Genomic DNA, 5,000 nt, shown 5'->3' with positions numbered 1-5,000 from the left:
CTCAAGAAAAGGCTGAGGTGAGGTAAGGTTTTGTGATGATCCTGTTTGCCGTTAAGTTTTTCATTTGTCCGGCTTTAAGTGTAATTTTATGGATAACATTACTATTTCTTGCTCGTATGGTAATGCATAATTATAATATTTTGAAGTGTTTTTGTTACTACTTGGATAAGTTATGTTGCAGTTGTGTTCTTTTTTTATTATTATCTAGTGCTAGGCAGTTAGCGCTGTGTTGTTAGCTGTCAAAGACCTCTGTGCAGACTTATTTGACCACCGGCGATCGCAGACGGAAGTTCAAAGTTTGCTGCTCGTTTATATCGCCCAATTTTCAAAACGGTAATGAAGAGAATGCAGGGCGATTGGCGTTTAAGCCTGCACACTTCAACAATTGAAGATCTACTCCTCATCAAATCCCAGGGTTGTGCTCCTGCTGAATATCAAAGTGATGAAGCTGTGGCAAGATGGTGGACAGCTGGCATCAACAAAAGGAGACCCAATATTCATCCCTATGGTCAAAGGAACCCCAAAAGTCCAAATCTCCCTGACTCGTCATCATCTCCATCTTCAAGTGACTCAGAATAAGGACGCACCTTGACGTAGGCCCACTACCACAGTCTCACAGTGAGCCAAACATGTCTGTGCTATAAGAATCCTTTGTAGTTTTAATAAAGAATTTGTTTAATTGCGATTTGGTGTCCATTGAATGCTTAATAAATATATATAAAAGTATTGTTAATGCATATACAATCGTAGTCACTTCATATCGTATGTTAAATCATTGTTTTAATTTATGGCCTTGGTGCCCTGGCTTTTGGCCTTTGTGCCCTTAAAAAATTGACAACTCAAAAGGCCAAGTGGCCTTGCCCCTAAAATGACGAAATTCCAGGCCTGGACACAACAATCAATTAGGACCATCTTTGACTAAATAAACATCATGCTGTATCGCAGAACACTTACATTTAGAAAAGTAAGCTCAGTTCTCGTAGACTTCTAAACAATCTGACTTCTTTTTTAAACTAGTGGAGTTGCAATTGTTCCCCTCATTCCTCCGTGCAAACATTGGTTTTCAAACAACCTTGATTCTGGTGTTTTTGTCCGTTGCCATCTTTGTTCTTGGGAAGCAGTGCTGATACAGAGAAGAGACTGATCCCAGATTGGAGATGTTTGCGTTGCAGCTGCATAAAAAACAACAAAACAAAACAAGGCATTGCATAAGTAGAAATTAAAGAGTAGAAATAATCAATACTAGAATTTGAACATCTCAAAGTAGAATTGAAGCAGCTTCAAAAGCTGAACATATACAGTAGACCGTGAAGATAAAGAGAGAGTAGGAGAGAGTGGAGCAAAGCCTCAGACTTCACTACGACCTGACTTCTTTTTGCCACCAGTAGAGATGTTGTAATGGATATGTTTCCACTGTTTAGTGACAGAAACGCAGTGTGTGCTTTGAGCTCTCATCTGATCCGACACCTGATGTCCTGCTGCCAACCCACAGCGAGTGATTTCCTCTCATCTGAGAAACAGTGTCTCTGCATATTACTGCGAGAAGCACACAGTGTGTTGGCCGAGCTCCAATCAGATGTGAGATCAGAGGTGTGTGTGTGTGCGTGTGTGTGTGTGTGTGTGCGTGTGTGTGTATGTGTGTGTGTGTGTGTGTGTGTGTGTGTGTGTGTGTGTGTGTGTGTGTGTGTGTGTGTGTGTGTGTGTGTGTGTGTGTGTGTGTGTGTGTGTGTGTGTGTGTGTGTGTGTGTGTGTGTGTGTGTGTGTGTGTGTGTGTGTGTGTGTGTGTGTGTGTGTGTGTGTGTGTGTGGCTGCATGATGAGGCGTTTTGAGAGGATTTCATCACGCAGAGAAGTGTGATTCAGGAAGGGATGAACTCATACATCACCGTATGTATTTTCTTTTCTTTATTCCAACATTCAAAGGTTTGTTTTTCTTTCCACCAATAATGGATGATCTTACAGACAAAACATTCAGACCCTGCATGTGTTAGGACAGTTTTAGAACTCAAAAGACGAAGATTTAAAAAATGTACATTCATTATTGTATTGATTTGAAGTTAGACATCATTATTGGATTGATATTATTGCTTGTATAGTAATGTGGTGTTTTTCTATTGTGAAATAAACATAATTTAGGAGGAGGCTATATTTGTTTGTAGTGTCTGTGACATGTTTCCATGCTTTAAAGCAGCCCACTAGTGGTCCGTGAAGGTATTGCAAGTGGGCCGCCAAATAATTTCATTTATTTTCATTTTTTCATGTTTTTGTACGCTAAAGACCCAAACATGGACACAACAATAACATATAGGAGATGACATCCCCATCTCAGACAACAACAAAACAAAAACAGAAGGAATAAAGATACAGTGAGTCGGATCACTTCAACAAAAATAGGTTGACGAGCAAAAACCACCAAAAACAAAGCTTATTTATAATTCCTTTAATCCCACTCTTCGTTAGAACTCATTATTTCCCATTGCATGGCGTTTTGAGCCACTACTAATCTACTCTTCAAAACACCTTAAATTAAGATTACTCCTTGATTGACTTTTAAAAATATGTATTTTAGCCAGAGGAATAGTTGTATTTATTAACTGTGTGCGGTCTTCATCTAAAAGCCCAAATACAATATGAAAGGGTGTAAATGTAAATTCAATATTTGTCGCCAAATAATTTGCAAAACATTACGATTTGTGTGGAAACATTTTCATTATTACAATTTTTTTTTTAAACCTCTTTTCTTTTCTCTTTCTTGATCCTCCTTAGCAACGGTCATTACAGTCCTTAGCAACGGCCTTTACAGTCCTTAGCAACGTCATTACAGTTCTTATCAACGGTCATTAAAGTGCTTAGCAACGGTCATTACAGTCCTTAGCAACGGTCATTACAGTCCTTAGCAACGGTCATTACAGTCCTTAGCAACGGTCATTGCAGTCCTTAGCAACGTCATTACAGTTCTTATCAACGGTCATTAAAGTCTTAGAAATGGTCATTACAGTCCTTATCAACGGTCGTTAAAGTCCTTAGCAACGGTCATTATAGTCCTTAGCAACGGTCATTACAGTCCTTAGCAACGTCATTACAGTTCTTATCAACGGTCATTAAAGTCTTAGCAACGGTCATTACAGTCCTTAGCAACGTCATTACAGTTCTTATCAACGGTCATTACAGTCCTTATCAACGGTCATTACAGTCCTTATTAACAGTCTTTACAGTCCTTATTAACAGTCATTACAGTCCTTAGCAACGGTCATTACAGTCCTTATCAACGGTCATTAAAGTCCTTAGCAACCGTCATGAGAGTCCTTAGCAATCGTCATTACAGTCCTTCACAGCGGTCTGTTCTCCTGGATTAACAACGTGTCACATGTTCTGAATTGACCAATCAGAACTTTATTTAGCCTCCGTATCGTTTATGGTTGAATGTGGGCCGCGAAAACATTTGTGATTCTTAAGTGGGCCCTGAATTGAAAAAGGTTGGGAACCGCTGCTTTAAATTTCAAAAAGCTCTTTATTTTATCATCTATTTGACGAAATGGGACCATCATTTATTAAATGAACATCATGCTTTATTGAAGAAGAGTTGAAACTGATTGAGATCATAAACTGATCAGGGAAATGTTTTCTAAAGCGATGAATCAAGTGCAAAGTGCTGTCAGTTTTTCATAGACTTCTATATAATTGTAATTGATTTTTCCACTTTTTTCCGTGCACCCGTTGGTTTTAAACAACCTTGAGTTTTGGGCCGTCGCCATGTTGTTTTTTGGAAAGCAGAACTGACACGAGAGATTTGAGCAAACACTCATAGACTTCTACACAATCTGGCTTCGAGTTGAAATTGATTTTGTATTTTTTAACCCGGAGATTGAGACTATAAACTCATCAGGAAAGTGATAACGGATAAGTCAAGAGAGAAGTAGGAACATTTCCTCATAGACTTCTCTACAATCTGACAGTGGAGTAAAGAGAGGCATCTGTTGCCGTTTATATCTGCAAACATTAAGCAGTTTCTTTTACAACTGACAGCTGATTTCTTTGATTCTTTGTCAACTCTTTCCACCCTTCAGTCAGAGTGTAGTTCTCCAAAAACAAGTCCTTCAAATAAAACAGCAATTTGATAAAGAGGTGATTAAATACTGTGAAAGAAGAAGATCGGTATCATTATATTGTCCCCGATATGTTTGCTTTTGACTATCCGTGCAGGTCCATGTACCTAATGTAGCACATTAAATACAAGATGAACGTATTTCATTATTAAACATGTTTCCGATGCAGTAATTCATAAATCGGTCGTACAGAGTGATTATAATGCAGTATCTGCACACTGTGAGTAAAAACGGTTTTGTTTCCCAGCGTTGTCTCTCTGCATCTCACTGTACTGAACACATGTATTTAATAGTATCAGGATCCGCACAAACACTGAGACAAATAAGTATATTGTAGTGAAATACTCTCTGTGGGACCTGAAGCTTTGTTCCCGCAGAGCGAGCGGACCGAGGCGGAGTGAAATGTCACGACCAATTTCTGTGATTTCCATCTGAAAAATGATGATCATTTCCCGGCTGCAGCTGCACTTCCTCTCCCGCTCATATTGGAAATGAAATGTTCCTATTCAGCACATTTCTTTGGCAGAATGAGAGGATAGAAAATGGGAAGTTTAAATTGGAAATTTGACATGAAACTTTCTGTACATGCTGACCAGGACCTCAATGATCAGAGTTGCAGAAGATGCAGCTTTTCCCAGCATTCATTGCACCGAAGGCAGGGTGATCGAGTGCATGAGTCCTGTCTGGAAAACACATCACATTACGATCAATAGCACGGGATGAAATGATGAGAGAAGACAGAAAGTCCATATCTCAAAGACTGTCAACTCCAGAAGTCTTGTTCCGGCATGTTGCTTCGTATCAGGAGGAAATGAAATCATTGGATACACTGAGGGGTCTCTGGAAGCAGCAAGAACACCTGAATATACTTATTAGATTGGAATGAAATGTGGTG

This window comes from Notothenia rossii, assembly GCF_949606895.1.
Source record: "Notothenia rossii genome assembly, chromosome: 8".
NCBI classification, from domain to species: domain Eukaryota; kingdom Metazoa; phylum Chordata; class Actinopteri; order Perciformes; family Nototheniidae; genus Notothenia; species Notothenia rossii.
This window is presented reverse-complemented; position numbering follows the sequence as displayed.